This window comes from Dipodomys merriami, unplaced genomic scaffold (genome assembly GCF_024711535.1).
Source record: "Dipodomys merriami isolate MVZ:Mamm:240054 unplaced genomic scaffold, mDipMer1.0.p SCAF_41, whole genome shotgun sequence".
Taxonomy (NCBI): Eukaryota; Metazoa; Chordata; class Mammalia; order Rodentia; family Heteromyidae; genus Dipodomys; species Dipodomys merriami.
Genome location: NW_027205715.1, coordinates 8941739 through 8967767, shown reverse-complemented (window position 1 = coordinate 8967767; position 26029 = coordinate 8941739). Strand labels below are relative to the sequence as shown.

Below are 26029 nucleotides of genomic sequence, written 5' to 3'. Positions count from 1 at the left end.
TCCCCGGCTTTTCAGGGCTTCTAATCTTTTTATCGGGTCAGGACAATGCCGGATTCAGCTGCTGCCTGGGCCTCCTGACTGTCCATTGGCCATCAGGTATTGTGCAGTAATTACCATGGTGACAATGGCCTCTGTCTACGCCCGTCCGTCGCTCCTTTGGAAAATGGTGAAGGTTGTCACTTCGTATTAGGTGCCACTAAAGGCACAGCTTACTTAGGGAAACTACTAAAGAGAAATAAAGATCCTCGTGTTAAGAGTTTCATTTAAAGGACTGCTGTGTCAAATCCATTTGGAGCCCCGGCTCTCTTCATGACTGTTTTCTTGTAATTACAATTCGGCATTGGGCATCATATATAAATATAGAGACATGGAGTAAGCAGCCTGGGGCATGAGCTGTGGGTTAATGGCTGCCCTTAACCACACAGTTAAGATCTAAGATCTTAACTTCTTTAAAACTCTTTCTTCAGATGGAACATAGAATGGTATAGAGATGAATACTAATTTGGAGTTAACATGTACAACTCTGCAATTATCTGTTTTGGTTAAGTATTTGTACACCTACCCTAAGTAGGATTTGATGAGTAGTAAACAAACAGTACAACGTAAGACTTCAAATCAAATCGGGTGCTGATGGCTCATGCTGGTAGTCCCTCCTAACTGAGAGGCAGAAATCAGGAGGATTGCTGTTTTAGGCTAGCCCTGGCCAAAATGTTCACAAGAGCCCACTAAACAGAAAAAGCTGGATGTGGTGGCAGACAGCTGTCACACACCAACTACAACAGGAAGTGTAAATAGGAGGATTGAGGTCTAGGCTGGCCCAGGCAAACAGATATAACCCTATCTCAAAAATAATCATAGCAAAGAAGGATGGAAATATGGCTTAAGCAGGAGAGCTTAGTTCATGGCTGTAACTTCCAAAATTTTGTTTTAACATCACCTTTAAGATATAAAGATTCACTGATACCAGTGCAAATGAAATTCAAGGTGTGATTCATCCTGAAAACAATTATTTCACCTATAGCTTATGACACTGAATAAATTACATGCATATACAGTTATCATGGTGGACAGGCAGGAATAGAAAGGTATTTTTGTGCTGTTAGGGAGAAATTGGAAAGAAGGATGGAAGGAGTGATAGATCCAAGCTAGTCTCAATCTAGTAAGGCAAATTCCTTTAGATCTTCAGGATTACAACTAAGTCTCTTCAGTTTGAAATTTTGCTCTTTGGATATACTGCGGCAAATGTACTTCCTTTGAGGCTCATATAATGTCTCTTGTGCTGTATTTCACTGAATACCCAAGCCCAGCTCAGATTCACATGGAAAAGGCCTGCACTAAGGCTATGACATGTAAGTAGGTGATTTATTGGTGGGGTCATTTTTGCTGACCGTCCACAATATATAAGGTAGTTGCTAGGTAGAATCTTTCCTTATAAGTTATGTATTGTGTGGACTGTTCCATGGACTTTTTCCATGGCTCCTTTTGCATCCGGGAACAAAATCACAGTGCTACTCTGTTCTTGATATCCTGGTACCACCACAGGAGAAGGCCATGCTATTGTTCTAGTTGCAACAGTGCTACAATGTGCTATACATAAGCATATATCATAAAAGATTTAACTTTTACCTACAGCCCTTGAATAAGAAGGATTTGGGTCAGTGGTGTTTTTGAGGTGTTGTGTTGAGGACCTATTAGATGGAGGTAAGATGAGGCATGGAAAGGAATGATGTCTCAGAGTCAAAAAGAAAGATGATAGAGTCTTTCATCCAGGCCGAGCTGGTTCTAGAATGTGGAAGCCCAGAGGATGAAGGACAGTCAAGAACTCTTTTGTACTGCTTGTAGTAGAGAAGCTCTGCCAGTCAGCACTTTTGCTGGTTCACTGCCTTAGTTTTTAAAGATGACATCTGTTTAGATACTCCATATTCTTCTCTTCATCCATTCAACAAATACACCAACAGCTGTTCTGGATTAGGGAATGTGTTAGACACTTCATTAGATATGACGATGAATCAGATCAGAATTCAGAAAGAACATAGCCCCCACACAGAAAACCAAGAGTGTGGTACAAGGAGAGGGAGAATGCATGAGGGAGTTGAGGAGGATGTGCAGCTCTTAGGTTGAAGCTCTGGCCTTCTGGAATGGGAAGGACAACCCCTACCAGCGTAATTACTCTTCCTCTTTATCCTTGATCCTTTGGTCCATGGAGCTCTGGTACTTTCTCTTTTTAGGAAGGAAGGAAGGAGTGATTTTGGACTCAGAGTGTTTTACAGAAATGGTCTCCGAGACTTCATATCTTCCCTCACATATTTATTGTTATGTTAGTCCTTAAGCAAATGGATGTGAAGTTGCATGGTTGTTGGATATCATCAAAGTACCAAATGCATTCACAACTGGTTAATGTCACTATTCTGGCATCTCTAGTGTCCACAGTGAAATTTTTTTCTACTTTGCATATAGTTGTAATAATTTGTCCATATATATATATATATATATATATATATATATATATATATATATATATATATTAACCTATTTAGACTGATACTTTCTTTTCCGTATTTTGTTTTTGGTATTACTGGGAATTGAGCCCAGGACCTCATTGATTGAACTCAGGGCACTCAACTCTTTGAGATAAGTCTCTAGTTCTTTCATTTTCAGTATGGTTTTCACATTAGTGTCTCATACTTTTGCCAGGGTGGCTTCAGACAGTGATTCTCCTACCTCTGCCCACCCAGTAGCTGTGATTATGGATATGTACCACCACACCTGGCTTAGACTGATTCGTTTCTAAGAGTCTTATATAAATGTTTATCCTCATTGATTCATGTCAATTCTAAGATACTCATGGTGCTTTCATTTTTTTTTTTTTGCAGAAATCACTGTGCACATTTGGCTTGGTGGCCCTGTGTTCGTCATTAGTTGAGTAACCAATCAGATGGGGGAAGTGTGTTACAGAAATTGGCAGCAAGTGTCCAATGGGTGAATAAGGTAAGCCAGACCAACGTTACTGAACGATTCACATGTTAATATAGATACGTGGAGATGGCAATCATATTTTCAGGTTCACTCTGGGACCTGACTTCATTTTAGACCTTCGTCAAACCCCAAATAGAATCTGAGCAAGGGAAAAGCAGACCTTGGACTCTGAATTATTCAGTGTTGTTATTGGGTTCTCTTTATTGTCCAGCTATGATGTACCAATACAGTGATTATCATCTTTCTGCATATAACAGATGTTAAGTAGAGAGAACAAACTAAAGATTATAGTTCTTTAGTCAGGCCTTGACAGAGCTGCTGAGCTGTCTCCCATGTTGCTTTCTCCCCCTCTTTTCTTTCTCTTAAAAAGTCTTCTTAAAATAGGAACAAGGTGACTTACATCCTGTAAGGAAAAAAGATTTCTAGAAGGCTGAACCTTTAAGACCCCAAACCACAGAAGACTTGCTCAGAAGCCAGGAGGCTTGATTTCAGTTCTCAGGCTGAGCGCTGACACTCTGACTGCGTGCCCTTGGGTTAATGGGCTCTTTTCTGGGACACAAGGGTGACTGACTGGTCCCAGCCTTTCTAACAGTTCTTAAGTTTTAGAATTTTACAAATCCATTTGCCTTCATTCTTCCTGTCCAGTGGTGTCTCTATTTTCATAAGCAATCCAGACATCCAGCCAGGTATTGTAGCATAACAGACTTTCTACACTGTGCTCAAGGGTTTCTCACACAAACACACATCTATGTCTAACAGCTGTCTTAAGTACACAAGTCCAACGAACTTGATGAATTTCTCTTCTAGCCTTGATTGGTTCTGTGTCTCCAGGTCTCACGTTCCAGTGAGTTACATCATAGTTCACCCAGACAAAAACATGGGAGAAATTCTTCATATCTCTCAGTTTAACCACGTCCCATAACAATTGATTGCAATACATTCCTATTGATTCTGCTTTCAATTGCTTCTGGAATGACTTTGATTGCTCTATTTCTATGGCCAACATCCAGATGCAAGCCAAATCTGTTTCTAGTGTGACTGACATTGCCATTGAACAGGTCTTTTGTCCTCCAGGAATATTTTCCCCTCCATGGCTCCAAAAGGTTCCATCTTCCACACACATTCTGAACCATATCCCTAAATCCCTATATATCTATCAGTTTATCCTTTGGAATGGGAGAGTCAGAAACTCCTTTACAAGCTTCTAGAACCCTTTAAGTAAAGGAGCCACTGTTTTGCTGACCAGACTTGCCTCTTAGTTACTCTCTGTCCACACTCAGACATCACAGTACATAACGCTTGTAGGAAAATCTTATTCCCCCAGACTATGCCCTCTGCCTTCACAAGCACACATACTCATTTTGTATCTTAGCCTGGGTTTCTATATCTCTGAAATGTTTTTTTCCCCAATCTTCTATGTTTGAGCTGTGGCACAAACATTGCCAAGTCAGGCTAGTGCTATCTTGGTTTTGGCAGTACTGGACATTATACATAGAGCTTCCCTCCTGCTATCAAACACTCTACCAGTTGAGTCATGCCCATGTCCTTTGCCCATTTTTTTTCTTTCCAAAGAAAAAATATCACAGTTATGCTCAGGCTGGCCTCAGACTATGATTCTTGTACCTCTGTCTCCCATGTGTCTAGAACCACAAATGTCTACTACCATATTTGGCTTGTTTTTTTGAGATAGACTCTTGCTAATTGTTTTGCCCAGCTTGGCCTGAAACCACAATCCCTCTATCTCTGTTTCCTGTTATCTATGTGCTGATGCACACCTACCTCATTCTGTCTTAAAGTTATTGCTTCTCTTAATCCTTTCAAAAGTCTTACTTAGTGGGTACTAGTAATATCCCAAATTATATAAATTATAAAACAATATCATAGAAAATAAGCAAGTTGCCTGTGGAAATATGCCATACCTTTTTTCCTGGGAGTTGTATCAATGGAAAGTCTGAATTAATTTAGAACGTGTGTCTTTTACCAATCTTCTCTCCCATGTTTCCTTTGAATGATTGTGTGAATTTATGGACAGAATAATTTCTTCCACATAAGTCTCTCCCTGTAGCTCACTGAAGCTAAAATTAAATAGAAATCCAACCCCTTCATCTGTTTCTCACAATAACCTTCCAATGTCAGGAGATTTCTCAGCTATTAGATTCTCATGTATGTTTGGGAGAAAAAAAATTCCATTTAGGGAGTCCACAACTTTTTCTTTCATGATCTCTGATCAATATTTGCTTGCAACCCCTCCCCCCAAAAAAATCAATGGATGAAAATATTTTCAGCAGAAGCAATGCTGTATCTCCCTGACTGTGCACCAACCTGCTTTGGAAATTGTCTGCCTGGGACCAGCTCCTGTTATATGCGCATATTTGGTCCTCATTTGCTCTGAAGCCAGGCGCAAGCAGACAAAGCACATCTCTTTTGTGGCTGTGTCTGTGAATGATGATCATCTCATTTCTGCAGAGCCAAATGGGCCTCTTCATTTCAGTAGCTCTTTGAATTCCTCAATAGGATGTGAGAGTGACATTTTTTATTTTTCTAGATAATAAGGACAATTAGAATGAGGTAGCAATGAAACTGAGTCAAAAGTTAAATAGAAAGTACTTGAATTTAATTTCACTTCTAGGAAATCTGTTAGATTTTTCTTTTTCACTTACAAATTAAGAGCAGCCTATGTTGAAGAGCTTTGCATAGTTTTTAATTCATGGAGAGGAAGGAAAATATTTCAATGCCTGTGGAATAAGCGTCAGTATTAGGGGCTGCTGGGACCCTTAAAAATAAAATAAAACGCAGCCGGGTGCTGGTAGCTCATGCCTGTCATCTTAGCTACTCAGGAGGCTGAGATCTGAGGATTGTGGTTCAAAGACAACCCGGGCAGGAAAGTCCATGAGACTTTTATCTCCAACTAACCACCAGAAAACTGGAAGTGGCACTGTGGCTCAAAGTGGTAGAGTGCTAGCATGGAGCACAAGAGTTAAGGGACAATGCCCAGGCCTTGAGTTCAAGCCCCATAACTCTCTGTCTGTCTGTCTGCCTCTTTATCTGTCTGTCTTCTGTCTGTCTCTCTCTGTCACACACACACACACACACACACACACACACACACACACACACACACACACACACACACACGGCCGAGCTGGATAGGTAACAGTAGCCCATTCCTGTAATAGTAGCTATTTAGGAGGCTGAGAACAGGAGGATTGCAATTCAGGACAAGCTTGGGCATCAACGTTCACATGAATCCTTTTCTCCTTATTACCTGGGTTCACTAGGATGCATCAATCATTCTAAGGAATGTCAAGCACATGACCTGAGGCAGATATTGGAAGGATAACAGACCCAGGCCAGCCAGGGTAGAAAAGTTCATGATAATCCATCTCCATGGAGAAGCTGGATGTAGTGGTCTCCAACAAGGGCAGGAGGACTCAGGTATACAGATCCTGCCTCAGGATCTTGACTAGGCAAGAAGCAAGATTATCTTTTGAAGATAACCAGTAACACTAGAGGTATAACACAAGTAGAGGCATGAGCACCTTTTAGGATAGGATTTTTTTGATATATCATCATGATTATGATTGCATCATAAAGGTAATATACAGAGGGCTTATAGTTACATAGGTCATGTAATGAGTATGCTTCTTTTTGTGCAGTGTCACTGTTTCTGTTGTGCTCTCTCAGGTTTTCTCTAGGATTCTTGTTTTAAGGAGAGAAATTTTTGCACGTAGGGGAGGAAATGGCTTATTTGTGATCATGTCCTGGGTAAAACAAAAGAAACCTACAACTTTATCCCTAGACTCAGATTTCTGTAACCCAGTCAGCCCAGAATGTAATTAATTCTTGATCAGGTACACATGGCATGTCACAAATGCAGGTGGAGATGAAAGACACTTTCCTTGTCTTAAAAGAGCTAACAATCTAGTTGTTGTGTATACAGCAGTCAAAAAAAATCTGAGTTGGAAGGAAAGAGAGGATACAGGTTTACCTCTTGATAACATCTCGGAAACTCTGCTTGAACTTGAGCTTCCTTTCCTGGCATACCTGTCTAAGTAACCCAGGTACTTTCCCACAGCGGGGGATGGAATTAGCTGGGTAGCTCCAGGATAGAGAGATCTCAGTCAGCCCTGTGGCCTTGCTGAGTTTTTGTAGGGCACAGGAACCTGGGAATAAATGTCTTAAAGAAGTGAAAGGGATGTACCTTTTGCAAAAGAAAAATGCACCTGCTGAGCAATAACCAGCAGGGGCTTCTGGTCACAGGTCACCCAATTATCTCTCATTTGCATAGAAGTCAATCCCAGAAAGTGGCGTGGTGGGGGAAAGCTCACCTATTCTGGCAAATTCACCACGCTCTGTATTGTCTCCGACAGCTTGAAAGGTTGGCAGTGGGCTGCCTACCCCTCTGTGCCTGCTGGGATTGTCTATGAATGCACACCGTTCCTATTTTGGGATGTAGGCCACCATGCAGAAGGAGGCCAAGTGTCTGCGTCTGTAGCTGATGTCACTAGAATCATAAACTGCCACTCAGCTTACTTGTTGACTATCTGCTGCAGCTCTTCCATGTGGCTCTCGCCTGGGCATGCAACCAGCATTTTCCTGAGGTTCTTAGGTATGAGGCTAGGTGAACATCCCCCCCTCTGCACAAGAGCAAACTAAAGGAAAAACCCAGTCAGTGCTGTGGTCCTTTCAGCATGCTTTATTTAACTGGTAATGGACAAAGAACACAGGTTGCTATCTACAATAACAATGATAGCTGCTATTTGTTAAGCATGATCATGTACCATGCACTGTGCTACATGCTTTACAGTTAACTTGTTTGGTATTACCAAAACTTTGGTTGACATAGGCACTGTTCATGATTAATTTTTGCCTCTGAAGCTAGTATTCTACTACTTTAGCCACAACTCCACTTCAAGCTTTGTTTATTCCCCCTTCTCCCCCTCCCCCAATGGGGCCTGGGCACTGTCCCTGAGCTTCTTTTGCTCAAGGTAATGCTCTACCACTTGAGCCACAGCACTACTTCTGGCTTTGAGTAGTTTATTGGGGATAAGAGTCTCATAGACTTTCTTGCCCAGGCTGGCTTTGACCTAAGATCCTTAGGTCTCAGCCTCCTGAGTAGCTAGGATTACAGGTGTGAGACATTGGCGCCTGGCTCACTTCAAGCATTTTTGCTGGCTAATTGAAATAAGAGTCTCATGGACTTTCCTGTTCTGATTACCTTCAAACCACAGTTGTCAGATGCCAGCCTCTTGAGTAGCTAGTATTATAAGCGTGAGCCACCAGCACAGGGCTTCATGATTCCTTTAAAGATGAGAACATCAGCGCTCAGAGAGGTTGTAGAACTTGGTGAGAGCCAGGATATGTAGATATATTCCTTGGCAGGTTAGTGCAGTGTCTGCTGGTCAAATTTTGTTCTAATTCTCCTGGTCTTTGACATGCAGTACTCAAGAAGTTGGGCAAGAGGAAGGTGGAGGACAGTTCTATTATAGTTTTTATCTCCAGAATTCTTTTATTCACTCATAATTTATTTTTATGATTTTTAGTTTTACAAAAGGTTTCCATTCAATATACTGGTTCCTGAGTATGACGTATCTTGATCAATGTCACCCTTCCTTTGTTCTTTCTCCCCCTAACATCTCCCATCCTCTCAAATTTCCTGGTTCCATTTTTACATATGGACATTGAATATTATGACTGTCCATTAAAGTTACTTTTTGTTCTTTTTGGCATGTCCACGTCGAAATCTCCATTTGAGTTTTAAAGATTGCCAGTTAGTTTGAGCTAGGGCAACTGAGCTCCACTAGCTGTGTACATGGTGCCAAAGTTGTAATGATGGACAAAAGCATGGAGAGCACAGGTTTCTCTCCATCATCCATCTCTCTGCACCATTCTTGTTTTGGGTCTTGAATTAGATACTAAGGATGTAGCATACCAAATGCACGTGTTTCAATTAGACAATGAAGTTAAGCTTGTACCTTTAAAGAACTCCCTTTTGGTGACACAGCCAGGCTAGAAAGGCTTAACTGTAGAAGTGACCTGTGAGTTTTAACTTGAACATGGGTAGGGGCTTACCAGGAAGAGTGATCAGGAAAGGTTGGTCAGTCCAAAGGACCAGGATAGAAGTTGTTGAGTTCTTATTTCTCATGACTGGATGGAGCCTTCCATGAGACACTTGCATATCTGTAAACAGACAAGAAGTTGATATGGATGACAATAGTTTAGAAATAAAATATGTGAAAAAAGAGTCATGTAGAGAAGTCTCTATTTCTTGTCTTTCAATGTTCTGTAGCCAACCATTGTTTATTTGTTTGTTTGTTTGATTTTTGGAGATTTTCCAGCAGGTGTCCAGACATTTAGAAATATACACACTTGAATCAATGAATACTCTCTCATTTTCCTAAATGCACATAGATGGCATGCAGTTTTGAGCACCTTCTTGCTGTTCTACACACTGACTTCAAGAGACAGGAAAGAAATCAGGTTTTCCCTACCTGTGGTACAGCTTAGATATTGGTTATCCATAGACCAAGCAAGTTTTCTCTCTCTGCCCCTTACTAACGAGATCATCCAGATGTGGTTGCAATTGGAAGCAGTTTCCTCCCAGCCTCACTTTCCCTGAGATCTTCACAGAAACATCAGATCTACCCTGAGGATAGAGACGGAAGAGGGAGCCTTGTTTGGGGCCATTTGATCTTTGGGAAAGGTTTTGACCCCGTCTCCTCAGTTGTTCAGCCACAGCAAGTGTTTCAGGCAGGATAGCATTCTGCTTACACTTGTCTTGTGGGCCCACTGGTCCAGAGTAGTAACTGACAGTCCAGTTGAAATCTAATCACTTGTTTCCGACAACCAGCCATTTAGACAGCATTATGTCTTCTGTTCTGCTTGTCACAGTCAACAAGGCATCTCAAAGGCTGGTGTAGGTTTCCCTGCCTTTGAAGATCAAAGCACCTGAGTCTTGCTCAAATGATCTGTACACTTCCTCTGTTTCCTACCTGGCAAGGGATAGTTTGTACTTAGAGCAAGAGGGCCTTTGAATACTGCCACAGGCAGGAAGTAACTTAGTAAGACCCTGTGACTGGATTGGCAGCCATGTGTATTGGGCCTAAGAGGATTGTTTTCAAATATTTATTCATTCATTCTCTCAGGAGACAATTCCTGAAAGCCTTCACAACATTCTTTCATCTTTCATGTTCCTTGCTGAGACACCCTCTCTCCCCCCCTGCCTCCCCCCACCACATAGACATGCGTGCTCTGTGTGTGCATGACAGACAGATGAAGGAAACAATGGCATCTGAGAAGGATGTGATGGAGTTTCTGAGGAATGCCATTCCTTCCTTCCTTTCTTCATGCATGCATGCATTCATTTAGACTGCTTTCTGTTGTACTTAAGCCATGGAGCCTTGTCAGTATGACCGTTGCCTTCCCTATGCTTGTGAAACTCACTAGTTGATAAGAATATTCTCTGGTACCTTCTAAATCTAGCCATTTTATCTGTCCCCAGAGTGTTTTAGGAATATTTAGGCCATTTCCCCATTGCACTTCCTGGTTCTTTTAAGTCACAGAATCACCATTTCTTCTGAATGCTACAAACCCAATTTCTCCTACAGCCTTCAGAGAGCTCAGAGCTTGAAGCAATGCAAGATGAGAGAGCAGAGGAAGAAAGGTATCTATAATACTAAAATCTGCCACCAATTTATTGTGATGACCAAGGATACAGAAGGTTACAACCACACACCTGGCAGAGTCCTCCATTTGGAACCTTTAGAGAAATCGTGGAGGGGCCAGCAAGTTCATCTTTTTGAGAAGCTTTGAATCTTAGTATCTGAGCACCATTCCAAATGCTGCTCGGTTGCCTTAGCAACAGTTCTTATACTTTTTATTTAAAATAAAAAGATGTTTTTGGGAAAAAATATGTGGTCACATAACTTACAAGTGCTAGTGAGTAGGTACTTCTCTAAATAAATATCTACTGGGTTTCTTGAAGTAGCCGATTTCTGTCTATTACACAGACTATTTCAGACTTCCTAATATTCCTAGCAATATTTCAGAATTTGCAATTAAATAATGAACCAATGGTTTGATGTGGCAGTTTATGCCTTAAATACTAACTTCTTCGGAGGGAAAGATGGGGGAAGATTTTATTTCAAGACCATCCAGCACCAAAAGTTAGAGAAACTCAGTCTCAATCAACAAACCACTTATGGTGCTCACCTATGACTTGCTAGAAAGTTCACAGCCCAAAGCAGGCCCCAGGCAAGTGAGACATTACCTAAAATATAAGCCTAGAAGCAAAACAGGCTGGAGGCAAGGCTCTTATCGTAGAGTCTAACAAGTACAAAGCCCTTAGTTCAAATCCCAGTACCACCAACCAACTAATCGGGAAAGCAAATCAAAAGAACCCAGGAAGCTTGTCATGCCTTGCCTACTCCCAATTGTGTACATCATTAGGATGCCATGGAAGAGAAAAGGCGCTGTGGTTTGTCTCATCTTGCTTTCATCAGGGCTTTGAGCTACAGTACATCCACCTTCTGTGCAAGCTCTCGTACAGTGGCTAGAAGATGCCTGTACCATCAAGGGCCTGCCAGTCTAGCTGGAGTACTCCATCACATGGGAGTGTGCCCAGATCTCTGTTCTCTTCCCCAGTACTTCTCCCCTCACCCAAAGCATGATTTTACTCATCAAAATTGCTCCAGGTCATCCATATATAGTGTTTGTAGTAAATATATAGTACTTCTTGCCTGCAATTCTAGCTACTCAGGAGGCTGAGATCTAAGGATTACTTACTATTTGAAGCCAGCCCAAGCAAGAAAGTCCAAGAGACTCTTGTCTCCAATTAAGAGCCATAAAAGCCAGAAGTGGAGTTGTGGTTCAAATGACAGAGCTCTATCTAGACCTTGAGCAAAATAGCTCAGGCACAGCACCCCGGCCCTGTGTTCAAGTCCTAGGAGGAGCGTGCACTGGGCACATGCGCGCATGCACACACACACACACACACACACACACACACACACACACACACACACACACGCAATTGCACCAGGTTGCTTCAGTATATATAACCCAAGCTTCCGAAGGTCCACTGTCCACCTATTTAAAGTCCTTCCACATCTTCTCATTCAGCCTAGTCCATCGCAGCACTCATGACAATGTGTGAGCATTTGTCTGTTTTATTTCATGGTTGACTTTTGCATGGCCCATTTCTGTCATGAGAGTATATTCCATGAGGTTCAGAGGATGGACTGTCCTATGTTCCTCTAGGACCTGAGAATCAAGAGCCCTGCCATTCATGCTGGTAGTAAATACGTTGTGACCAAATAACAATGCAAATGCATAGTTAATGTTTCCTTTATGAATCCACGGAGATAGAATGGTTGGGGTAGCCTTAGACACAACTTCAAGTAGAGGGATGGAGTCTGGGATTCTCCACATCCTGAGATAAATCTTTACCTTTGTGTGTCTGTCTGTCTGTTTCTCTCTGGGTGATTCTTGGGCCATCATCACTCAAATTTTAGTAGCAACAGTTCTGGGAACTTTCCACTGTCTGGAAACCAGCAGCTCCATCATGGTTTTCCTGTGTGGCTATCTGTGTATTAACATGGCCTTTGGGGCCTGCTTCGACATGCCTGACCCATCTCCCAGCAGGAAAGACTGTGCATCTGTAATACTCTGGAAAATTAGGGCTGACATGTAGCTTGGTCCTCAAAGTGGTTTCACTCAAGCAAACACAGAGAATAATAGTTGTGCACTTAAATGCTTGAGTAGGTATCACGCGGAAGAATATTCTTATAATCCTTGTTTATAAAGCCTGTTAGTATGAATTTTTGAAATAGCACTTATTCCACTTTATTCTTGACAAATGGCATTTGTAGCCATTGAGATGTTTTATTTCAATTATGTGCTGGCATCGTAAGGAGAAGCTTTCTGACAATAGGGAGGCACAAGCCATTTCAATTCTGCTTCTATCACCATTCCCCCTGCTAAACTCAACTGGACAGTTCATTAAGATGAAAAATTAACAGCGTGTGCTTTGGGGAGAACGATCATGGAACATGACAGCTTGTGCAGGCCTCTGCATTCAGAGAAGCAGACAGATGACAAACATATTTGTCTTCAGAAGAAGTGGCGCTGAGCCATTCGCTCTGTACCCATGGGTACATGTGCTCATCAACTAGTGTGTTCAGCCCTGAGCTGAGGTGCTGGGGCAGGGTGCAGGGGAAAATACAGGAAAACATGACTGCCATCCTCTAAGAACATACCATCTACCTATGTGAGAAGGTTGGAGAGAAATCAGTTGTCAATTGAGAGTACCTGAGTGACTCATACCAAAGCCTGATATTTTGGGCCTCGCTGTATGTTTAACCGTAATTCAGTGTGGAAATTAAGAGAAGATTTTTTGAGGGGCCTTGAAAAATAGCAAGATGTTGATTAGTAAAATATGTTCTAAAAATAATAACTGGTAAATGGCTTCTGATATCCTTGGGGAAGATGATAATGAAAATATTGGAGAATTAGTAGGGATTCATGCATCATTTTTGTAGTTCAAATTGTTTTTATTTCCACATGTTAAGTGGTCTCTATATAAATGGAATGAAGTTTCATTGTGATATCCCCGCCAGTCCATCTAATGTACTCTGATCCTATTCACAACCTGTTACTTTTGCTTATTCTACTTACTTCCCAACATGGCATTTTGAACATAAGTTGGTGTCAGTATATCCCTTTCACATGGTATGTACTATTTTTTTAAACACCATACTTTTTAAAGGAATAGCCTTTTGATGTGTGAATTGTAACTTAATTAATCTGCAGTCATATTAAAGTACTCTCCAAATTGTCCACAGCAACATGATAGTGTGTTTTATGATATGTCCAGAGAATCAGGCTTAGTTGAAATAGAAGGGACAAAGCAAGACTAGTTTAATCCAAGACTTCTCCCACTGTGGTTAAGGATGGAGTGGATTATCTATTTTACAGAAGATGGAACTGAGGTTCCAATCAGTTTGTGCCTAATTCCAGAGACCACAGAATGGGTAAATATTGGGTTTGGGACATCGGCCCCTATCCATTCTGTTTCCTAACTCTGCTTCCCACTTGATCTAGCTGGGTTCTGGAAAAGACAGAGACTGAGTGGCAACAGCAGTGACAGAGTGCTTTCAAGTTTACCAAGTGCCCATACCTGTCCTCTGACCTGTGAGACAAGAGTATGGGCGGCTGCCCAGGTAGAGTGTATCTTGGAATACACAGGGTTGTAGAGAAAGGAGACCCTATCTCATTTTTCAATCTGCATAAAGAAAAGTGTATTTTGTTTTCCATGCACTCAGAGTTTCCTGTGTGCCATCTCCTTCCACTTGTATCTTTCTTTAAACTTTTCCATGCATTCTAGTTCTCCACTGCCAGAGAAATGTTTAAATGAAACCCTAGAGACGTGGGACCCACCGATATTTAGAAACAAAGCTTAGAAATGGATGCCCTGTCTGTTAACTAATAGGGGAATGTTTCTTATTTTCTCCTTTGTAGGGGAAGCTACACATTTCTATTATAAAGCCTATGTCTTGATTAAAGCCATTTAAAAAATCCTTATCTCCCCTGAGATTTGTGAGAAGGCTTTTGATGTCATTCTCAGCTTACCAGTGTAAATCATGGTTTACTTTCTCATCCTGCTGGACAGGATGGGAAATCTGACTCAGGATTTGTAAATACTGCTGTATTTCATTTACTTTCATGGGGACATTTTTTTCCCCCAGCAGACAGTGGAATAGAAGAGTCCCTGGAAACAGCAAAGGAGTCAGGATGCATTAACCTAAGCAGTGAGATCCAAACAAAAGCTCTGTTTGCAATCGCACCAGAGCTCAGGAGCACCACAGGCTCCGCCGTCAGGCTATGTTCAGTAAGCACAAATAAAATTAGATCTTCTGGAGTGAAAAAGGAATTGGGACTCAGCGAATGAAAGTCTCAAGGAAAGGGACTCCTTTTTTCCCATTTGTTTGCAGGTCTATTAGCTTTAAAGGAATTGAACATCAATAAACATGATTATCGTTATTACTATGAAACAATCGATGCTTCCTGAAATATATCCTGATGATGATGTTGGACTTTTGGCTTTCTTTTCCTCAGAAAAGTTGTTGGACATGTGGCCTGATTCAGGACTGGCAATGCCTGGGTTCAAGACTTTATCTATCATTCGCCATGCAAATGACTGTTGTGTTGTGTTGTTCGTTTGTTTCCCTGTTCATTTGTCTAATGTGATTCACAGAGGGGAGAATTTTATAATCGTCCAGTAATCAAAGTTTATACCAAAAGAAGCTTCACCTCTGATGTACGCAGAACAACCTTGTTCACATGGAAAAGATCCAGGAGCAGAAGCCAGAGTGATGATAATCATAGCAATCTATACAATTTCTTTCTTTCTTTTTTTTTTTTGACAGTGGTGGGGCTTGAACTGTGAGCCTGGGCACTGTCCGTCTGCTCTTCAGCACGACGCTAGTGCTCTACCACTTGAGCCACAGCACCACTTCCAGTTTTCCGAGTGGTTTATTGGAGATAAAAGGCTCACAGACTTTCATGCCCAGACTGTCTTTGAACCGTGATCCTCAGATCTCAGCCTCCTGAGTAGCTAGGATTACAGGCGTGATACACAATTTCATATACCCAGGTGTTTCTAAGTTTCAGACTGTGTAGATGGGAGTCACAGTGAATGATAGGATGCAGGTCACAGCTGAGTGACACATCTTAGCTCTGGAAGAGGACAATGGATCAGCTCATGCATGGAACTGTGGCTGTCCCATGCAGTGTTTGCCATATACTCATATGCTCCTCTCTGCAGAAGGGCCATGGGTATGGAATGTCCTAGAGAACTCAGAAGCAGTGCAGCATGACAGAGGGCAGCAGTGGGTTGTAGAAAGAGCAAGTTGATTCCTATCAGAATGTCATGTTGGCTTCTGACTGTGTGACTTTGAACAGAACGCTTGCTCTCTGGGGTGCCTGCATTTCTCTCTTGTGTAAAAAGCAAGAGGAACATAAAGACAGCTTTCTCTACTTGCAAGGCTGACAGAAGACTTACATTAGTTTACATGGAGACATTGGATTTATTTTCTTCCTTCCCCAAAGCAATACTGCACAGATCCACCTGAGCCAGAGCAGCGCTTCCACTCTGCGTTCATCATGTCAGTTTCTTTGTAGGTCAGCTTCGTGACTTCAGCCAGGAGAGTTCACCCTATAAAGCTTCAGTGTTCTCATCTTTCAAATGGATATGGAGGTATTGAGTCGGAGCTATCATAAAAGACCACAGGCTTAGTTCTTAGTGCACTCTAAGAACTTTATTATCTTAGAGTTGGATATCAGAAGTGCACAGTGGGTCCTCAGGAAGAAAGTAATATTGTTGGCAGGGTTGTGACCTTCTAGAGAGACAAGGAGAGAATTCATTTGCTTACCTTTTTTGTCTCATGGCCTTTTCTATCATCATCCCAATCTCACTTTTTTCTCTGTCTCCCTCTCTTAAGGACACTGGTCTTCTGAGGTCATCAGGATAATCTCATCCCCTCCAGACCCTTAATTTAACTCCATGGGGAAATTTCTTTTTGCCATTATAAGGTAACACATTCAGAGATTCTGAGACCTCACTTGTAGACAGCTCTTGAAGAGTTATTATTTCCACAGTAAGAAGACAAATAGTAACCAGCTCCTGGGATTGTTGCAGAGATCCAATGAATTATCGCACGTAAAACAGCTGGAGGAGTTCACCAGCACATAGTAATAACTTGGTAAACGTCCATTCTTACCTTGAGGAGAAAGTCAGATGACTAGAGCTGTGGACTTTAGTTGTGTCTGTTCCACAGGGGCTGGAGGCTTCTATTCACTTTGCTTCTGGATGGAAGCTGGTTTACAGAGAGAAAGAATCTTGTCTGAACAAAGTTTCCTTAGAAGGGTTGATTTAGTGTCACTGCTTTCTTATTTGTAAACTGAAAGAAGTGTGTTGGGGCACTTGCTTCCGGGGATTTTACTTCCATAGAGAAAATATCTATGATCTCTGATAATTGATGGATGTGTGAGTTGGTGTTTATGGTATATTGACCAGCTTCTCATTCCAAAATAATGGCAGAAACAATCATCACCGACTCTGCAGCTATATCCTTGCTTGTCAGTAATAGGGGTTCCGAATTGTGAGTGTTTCTATTCCCAGGCCAGGCTAGAGAAGGCCATCCATTTAAAGGATATTGGGCATTTTCTGTGTTGAGCAGGTCAGTAGACAGTTGAGGATAGGAAGACAGATTTCCAAACTAAAGGCCAAAGCAGAATTCTCCTATTAGAAGTTAGGTTGTTCACAGATCAAGATATGAATAAGAAAATATGGGAAGGGAATAAGTTTGCTCATATATCAAAACCTCATGGGATTCCCTCTGCATATTATTTCCCTCGCTTTGTGAGAGGAGGACATAAAAGAAGGTTGATTAATCTGCCCATGAGCAAGTAACACAGCTGGTAAGTAACCCCAGCAGGTGGAAATTGAATGCAAACTTCAACTCCAAGATGCAGCTTTTATTTCACCATGCAGTATGCTTTGATTCAAGCTCTCTGGCTTTGTCCTGTGACCTTAGCGTATAGCATTCTCTCTCTCTCTCTCTCTCTCTCTCTCTCTCTCTCTCTCTCTCTCTCTCTCTCTCTCTCTCTCTCTCTCTCTCTCTCTCTCTCCCCAATCATCTGGTCATAGCAAGTTTTATGTCAGCATTTTCTTTTTCAGCCAAAGGTTTTCCATAAGTATCTCCCTCTGGTTTGCCATCTTCTTTCTGCCCTTTATCTTCCCATCTCAGTTTTCTTAGTTTCCAAGCTGTTTCAGGCAGAGTCAGGTAATGGATGGTACCAAACAGATGGAGACTTAAGCAACTGAATGAGACTGAACTCAGCTTGTTAAGTTCAAAGTTAATTTCCCATTGACAGTGGACACCAAGGATCTGGGACACTGCCTTGGCTACAGTATTTCTGGAGGTTCTCCAGGAGCGGTGGTGGTAGGGGTGTCTGTGTTTTGAATTGTGTAAGGAATGGCATGAGGTATCAGTGTGGAGACTATATCAAGTTCCTAGAGATGCAGAATGAAAGAGGGTGCTGTGTTGAGCAGTGATTTAAGACCCTATGGAGGTGGTCTGCATTTCTTCTGGGACTCAGAAGTTGCCTCCATCAGAACATTGGAATACATGAGTTCTGGAGTTTTTGCACAATCAATCTCTCTAAGAACTACAATTCTCAAGGATTGTATATGGCCAGTGCCATATCAAATGCAGTATCTACAAGATGCTGAGCAGTTCTAAAGTCATGCCTTTGGATCAAGCCAATAGTCATTTTTTTTTCTGATGGTCACAATGCAAGAAGCTATGGGGAAAGTCAAGTGATTCTGGAGCAGAGGAAAAAAGACAAAGTGGTTATTAAGTAGGTTGCATGAAGCCAGGTGCCAGTGGCCCACACCTATCATCCTAGCTATTCAGGAGGCTGAGATCTGAGGATTGCTGTTTGAAGTCAGCCCAGGCAGACAAGTCTTCATGAGACTCTTATCTCCAAATAACCACTCAAAAACCAGAAGTGGCATTGTGGCTCAAATGATAAAGTGCTAACGCTGAGCACAAAGAGGCTCAGGGACAGAGCCCCCAGACCCTAAATTCGAGCCCTGCAACTCACCAAAAGCAAAAACACACACAAAAAGAATTGCATGAGTTTGAGTTGTTAAACATGAAACTTCGAAGTGAGATTGGAGTGTCCTGGTCGTAGCGATTGTGTGATCTTGACTAAATTCTTTCACCTTTTAGAACTGCAGTCTTTTCATCTGTGATATGAGAGTAATATCAATCAACCTCACAAGCTTTGTGCACATGAATGAAAGCAGCATATTGAGTGCTCAGCCTAATATTAAGCATGGACAAGTACGTGATAATTATAAACATCCAGCATTCGCTGTATCCTCCTGGACAAGAAGCGTGGAGCAAATAGAGAAGCAGACCTGGAACTGGTTTGAGAGCCATTGACTTTAATGTAGAAATCCTCTTTTCAAGGAAAGTGTTTGCATCTCCGGGGACAGGAATTCCAGCTGCAGCTGGACTTTCAAGTTATGGCCTTTGCTTTCACTAGACGCTCTGAAAAGTAAAGAAAATGTCACACCTCCATCAGCGCAATGAGGGTAATGCTAGCCCTCATTCTTGTTGGCTGACTGCTTTATATAAACTAGCTAATGTGCATAAAAGCACTTTGTAAATCACGAAGTGCTATGCATGATGAATTATTATTTCGATTGCTCTTCTGTAGGCATTCCATAAACAATACAGAGAATTAAGAGCAGACACCACTGATCGTCCAGAAGCATGTATGCCTTTTAGGTGTATAGCTTTAAAGTATTAGTGGTCAAGATGGGTAACATTGTCCTCTGATGTTAATCTAGTAGCTGCCATGAAGAGACTGTTTCTAGAAAGGAAGGGGCTGTGGATGATGTGGTTCATCATGGCTAATTACAGCATTAAGAGGTTCTGAAGAATGGAGAAGGTGATGGTCACAAAGTCCAGGGTGTGTGACATGGGACAGGGGACTAGGAAGCCCCCTATTGAAGCTGCATGACTGCCCTGCTACACTGGTCTTCTCTCTTTCTCCTTAGGCCTCCCAGACAAGCGTCAATCAGGCTTAGGGCCTTCAATATCAGAAGGGTTTACTGGGGATCTAAAGGACACTGTCACCCAAATGCTGCAGCTTCACACCTAGCACTTCACCAACTCTGCTGGCCTTTACATTTCCAGGGTCATTTTCAACTGATTCTAGTGCTTTCTCCTGATGAACTCAGGCAGGTGATAGGAGTAGGAAACAGGATACAACCTATAACAGCTATGATGATTCGCCTGAATTTATGGCTATGTCTTTCATGTGAAGATGGGCATACCCAAACTCCAAAGACCCTCCACACACAGCCAGCTTTCTCTGGTCACTTCAGAAATGGCCATATGCATGACGCTGAGATGAAACCAGAGACATGCAACCTTGACCCTACTTGTCATGAAATGGTAGGGGCCAAGACTTGAGTACGCAGGATAATAACAGGTAGTATTGACTGAGCGTTTATGACATGGTACACTCAATGATTACCATGTTCTAAGATTTACCTCCTTCCATCCTCACATTAACCATAGGAGAAATGCTCTAATCCTATCACTCAAATTTTTCAAATGAGGCTGTGTGATGAGGAAGAGGGAGTCTATGAGCCCACGTCTCCCCACTGAAGAAGTACTTGTGGGCCTGCTGGGAGCCAGTGCCTGGGGGTGTAAAATAACAGAGAGGTAACTAGCATCATAGCAATGGGTTACTCTCTCCAGTCTAGCGCAGTCTGTAGTTCCCTTTTTCCTATCTATATTTGTGTCCTAGGGTTGCCATAGTAATGTAATACCATGCATACACATGGCTGACATGTCAGGAATTTGTTGTCTGTCGGTCTCATTAAGGTGTTGTACGTAGTTGGTGTCTTCTGATTCCGGTGAAGAAATATCTGTTTTGTGCCTTTCTCCTTCCTTCTGTCATCCAGGTACTTTTCCTTGAGTTTGTAATGGATCTTTACCTTGTGTCAAAATTTCTTCTTTTCTAAGGCCATCAGTCATATGACCTTAAAGCCTAGCCTAATGACTTGTTCTTGACTAGCTGCAAAGGCCTACATCCAATATGGAAACAGATAGTAGGAGTTAGGAGTTCTATAGCTTTAGGGGAAGTACAATTCATCTGTAGTGCTGTCCATGCTCATTTAGTGGATGATCCCTCTGTCTCTGAATGTATACACATGTACATATTCCTTCTACATACTCCTTCAACAACTATTTATTGAATGATTTAAGTGATTGGTATCCAACTGTCCACAGGAGACAAAGCATCTCTCTTTACCATCTTCATGGAGCTGAGGAGACACTCCTAGAGAATTTCAGGCTGTGCACAGAATTAGAGCTAGACTTTCATCAGTCATTCCAGATGGTCCATCTAAGGGGAAACGTGAATGTCGCCTCATTGTTCTGAGTAAATCTAAAGAGAGAACCATCAGAAGACAAATATTAATATTTGATTGGCTTTATTTTCATGCTCAGAGTTGCAACTCATCCAGGTCTTGGCAAGAGTGGTTGGATTTCTCAATGACCGTATGTATTTTGTTTTGCTTTTCTTCCTTTTTGTTTTTTCCCCTCTAGATGACTTGTTGGGTTGTGTCACAGACCTCTCAGACCAGGCCCTACAAGTAGGCTTTTTTTTTTTTTAATTTTTTAACCAAGGGCTAATTCTTATTAGATAGAAGAACTATTAGCTCATGCTCTGCTTAATTAAGCTTCACTTAATGGGCAAACGTTTCCTTTCGCAGCCTTTCTGTCATTTCATCAGTTATTTAAGGCAGTTCATTTCACAGCAGGGGCAAAAAGGGAGAGAAAAGAAGAACAAAAAAAAAAAAACCTTCTCATTTGCTCAAACTCAATTGGTCTGAGGAAAAGCGTGGCTGTCTAGAAGTTGCCTAATTGCTGCCATGATCCTGAGCGCAGTTGCTTATTTAGTCCCAACCTTCTTATTGAAACGCTAATCAGGACTAGGTCTTACCTCTTGATGAATGATTTTGTAAAAACTTGATATTTCTCATTTTAGCTAGGAATGCCTTCGTACAAGTATAATGTCGCCGAGACTGAATGGGAAGATAACTAATGCCCTTAATTTTGTAAAGAGGTGTGTGATTTGGCACATACAGTACAGATCAGGGGGAATCAGAAAGGAATTAATTTCCCCCTTTGCATAAACACCTCCTCTTGTCATATCACGAGCTGCTTTTCTTTCTTCAGCTGTTTTTTTCTTTTTTTTTTCTGGAGTTTCAGAGAGCACTTGGCGCATGAATGTGGGTTTATTTCCTGTACTCAGGGTCAAATTTAGGTGATGCATTTTATCTAATGTCAGAACTTTGGGGGAACTTAAAAGTTTTCTGAATCTTGTCAAGCTACGAATAATGTTCCCTACCTCACAGGATGACAAGGATTAAATGCCATTCACACTTCTTGCTCAAGGTCTAACATTGTTGGTGGACAATGCAATGTTATGGCCCTTCCTCTCTGCTCCTTGTCCCATCCTCCATCAACCCTTGTGAGTGGGACCTAGGTGTTTGATTGTCCCCAAAGCAGTCCTAAATCTGAGCCATCTGTACTCTGATGCTTCGAAGGGTGTAGCACACTCCAGTGGAAGCTGGCTAACCAAACAGACAGCTATTTATTTTGACTGGCTGATTCCAAAATGAAGGGCATTTGATTTTTTTGCAAGGCTCCCTCACTTGTGTCTGGATTTCCATCATTGTAGGTCACAGCATAGTATGAAACTAAGCATTTTCTTTACTTATATATTAGCCAAAAAATAAAAGTGTCATTGTTATATATTTTTTTATCCTTTATCCCTCCCTTGAGTAGTCAACCCCCTGTGTTTTTATAGCCCCGGATTCCTGAGTTCACTGGACACATTATATAATCTCATTTCCTAGGTACCTGCTTATGCTGAATTGTCTGTATGAGTTGCTAGCGTCTACCTTGGACATCTGGTTCATTTGTATAATTGAAGATTAATTTTGATTTGCTGCTTTATATTAAGTCTTCCTTGATAAACTACCTCTTTTTTTCTTGTAATTTTGTTTCTTTAAGTAATTATACAAAGGAGTTACAATTCAACATGTCGGATTATGAGTACAATGCATCTTCATCAACCAATCTCGGTTCTATTTTTCACATATTATACACTGATTATTATGACTGCATCCTCTTGCTTTTTTTCCCTTTATTTGTCTATCCCCTCTTAGTATACCTAGTTTGGATGAGTTTCTTCTGAGACATCTTCTGTGAGCCATAATTGTACTGTGCACATTGTGTTTAGACTATTGCTTTGGGCCGCTTCTCAGGCTGCAAAGATTCTCATGTCCTAATGACATTGTCTTGTGACATTGTCCTGTTATGGTTTCTGTTTAACATAAAACCAGGATCCCAGTCTTGACTGAGGTCCTATTGGCTAAACGTATTTCTATTACTTTTGGTATGTGTGAGCAAACATGTAAGGAAAGATCTTGAAAGCTGCCCATTAATCCTGTATTGTACATGCTTCTCATACCAATGATCTTGACTCTGGGATTTGAGGGTAATTATTTTCTGAAAACCAGTACCAACTCAGAGGATGAAAGAGAACATTAGCTATAATTCCTCAATCAATTAGCACTATAGGTAATCCTTTCATCCTTAGGCCTTTTACACAGTAGGTCACCTGTCAGTGTGGAAAGGCCTGTTCTATCTTCTCTAGGGAAATTGGAGATCTTAACCTGGATTTCTCTGACCTCGGTTACATGATTTGAAAAGTTCCCGAACTGTCAACATTTCTTTGAATCTGATCTCCTCTGCTCAGGGAATGTACTACTGTGGGGACCTACCAAGAGTATTCGCAGTTCATAGAGATTAGAGCTGGAAAGAAAGTGATTCTGAAATTTACAATAAGAACAACTTAATGCTTGAAGTTTGACTTACCTAAACCAGGTGTGTTGAAATATCCAAGAATCTAAGCACTAAAAAAGCTGTGGCCAGGAAGATTATGGTGAGCTCAAAGCCAGCTTGAGGTTACATTTATTATTTGACAAATTGGCTTGCAGAGAAAATTTAGAGCTCCAGTTAGCCTTGCATTTATTATAGGCAACAAATAATTATTTGTGTATAAGGCTTCAAAGTTGTATGCGACATACTTGAGGAAGAGACAAGTAACTATATCTACTTTTGTGAAATTCAAATGAAATCAGAGATCAGAGTTCTATATAAATACGTGTTAGAAGCTTTCCCTTCATTAGAGACAAAACCCCTCATTATGCCATGGGAATGCCAGAGATTGAGCCATTATCCAGGGTTTTCAATTCCCCAACCACTATTTAATTTTCTTTCTTTCTTTTTTTTTGCTAAATACTTGTAATTAAATAGTTTTTCTGTCTTGACAGGACATATTTTTTGCAAATGTGTGATTATTGCTAGAAATCTCATTCATCTTAGCAAAGCAAAAGTTGGCTTAATATGGACTTCAACTCCAAACAAATTAGCCATGTGAAGACAGTTATAGCATGAGTATGTGATAGAGGTTTTTGAATTAGAGACACCATACATCTGGTTGGAGAGGTCAGGATCCTAATGATGCCAGATCTCTAAAAGTACTGGAGGGTTTTGTTGTGTAGGATACTGGAAAAGTAACACACCAATGGAGGATAACCAAAGCTACATGAAGGATAAAGACAAGCTATTTATTCTAAGGCTATTCATTTAGCTGGTGTAACACAACATCCAAGATGTCTCTATATCAACCTTCCATTCTCCATGCTTACGAAGGAGCTGATTCAAAACTTTTTAGCCAGTTATAAATGATACTCTTCTATCGTCTGTTCTGCAATCTGCATTTCTTCTCATCCTGCTTTCCTTGTTTCTTTTGAAAACAATTTACATTTTTTAAATCAATGTGGTTGGTTATTATTATTCTCAGGAAAAACAATACCATCTTTCTTCCTCTGTCTACTCAGAGTTCAATATTATCGCCAAGTTTTGGATTTGTAATTATTTGAAGGAGCTGCCACTTTTAAACATGTTCAACAAAATATCTATGATGTGTGTGTGTGTGTGTGTGTGTGTGTGTGTGTGTGTGTGTGTGTGTGTGTGTAGCTACAACATCTATAAAGCTTTAACACTTAAGATCCCAATGTCCTAGATCTGGGTTGTTCCAAAGAGTATACATCTTGAACTATGCATAGCCACAATGGAGAAACAGTGAGAGGCAGGAAGCAGCATCACTTACTGTGTCTTTCCTGCACCCACATAGAAGTAGGACTCTGAGCAGTAGGCAAAGATGCAAGAGTCAGGGGCCAACCGCAGGAAGAATGAAACTGCTACATCTTGAACAGAGTCTCCGAGCTCTAAGCACTCAAACTGAGCGTCTCAGCAGAATGGCAGTCACAAGGAGGACCAGGCAGTGGGTTTCCCAGGAAACAAGGCGTGAACTTGTGTTATGGAAAACAGGGCCACATGAGAGGGAGGTGGCAGTCCTCCTCCCATTTCTATCTTACAAAATTATACTGCAGATCCATTTCCTGTTTCCTTTATTTGTGACATCGCCATGCTGCCTTGACAGTTTCTTAACTTGTCTTGATGCTTATATTAGTACCTCATTTTTGTTTCCTGGTCCTTGGGCTAAACTCAGGGAGTGGGTGCTGTCCTTGAGCCTCTATATACTCAAGGCTTGTACTCTGCCACTGGAACCACAGCACCCATTTCTGTCTTTCTCTGAGTAGTTTACTAGAGATAAGAGTCTCACGGGGCGGGGAAGGTGGCTCAGTGGTAGAGCACTTGCCTTGCATGCATGAGACCCTCAGCACCACATAGGCAGAAAAAGCTGCAAGTGGCACTGTGGCTCAAGTGGTACAGTGCTAGCCTTAAGCTGAAGAGCTGAGGGACAGTGCTCAGGCCCAGAGTTCAGTCCCCATGAATGACAAAACAAAAGAGTCTCACGGACTTTCCTGCCCAAGCTGGCTTTAAACCATGATCCTCAATCTCACATTGCTGAGTAGCTAGGATTACAGGCATGGACCACTAGTGCCTGACCTGTTCTGGAACTGTTATTTTTCTCTCTGTGAGTGTATTTGTTTAAAACAACAATCTTGCAAGTTTTGACCTTTCCTTTATTGGTGTGGTGTGAGTTAGAATAGGATGGTGACAGCGAAATCCTTGAAATATCTTAAATTCTACAGAAATGGAAGAGATGAAGGATGCCAGTTTGGATGGGGAATTTGCAGAAAATCCAAGCCAGGGATTCAGAAGCAGGTGTAGTCTGGGAACCAGACCAAGTCATGTTTCTGTGGTTTTCTGGGCAGCCATCCTAGAGATCCAGTCATATACATTTCTATCATGGGCACCTATACAGGAAGATAGCAAGTCCTTGTTGGTTCATAGTAACTGTGTTTTGTTTTTTTAAAACTTTCTTCTTCCTGGTAGATTGAGGAGAGCTCTGGTTCAAGGGTGCT

General features: G+C 41.5%; 1 protein-coding gene across 4 annotated transcripts in view; it reads left to right on the top strand.

Moving 5' to 3' along the window:
* Cdh11 (cadherin 11) overlaps positions 1-26029 on the top strand; it is a 145316-nt gene that overhangs the window by 60650 nt on the left and 58637 nt on the right. For all 4 annotated transcript variants that reach the window (XM_069992450.1, XM_069992449.1, XM_069992451.1 and 1 more), the window contains exon 2: positions 2874-2988. The gene's annotated coding sequence lies outside the window, so the exon portion shown is untranslated. The remainder of the gene's footprint in view (positions 1-2873; positions 2989-26029) is intronic.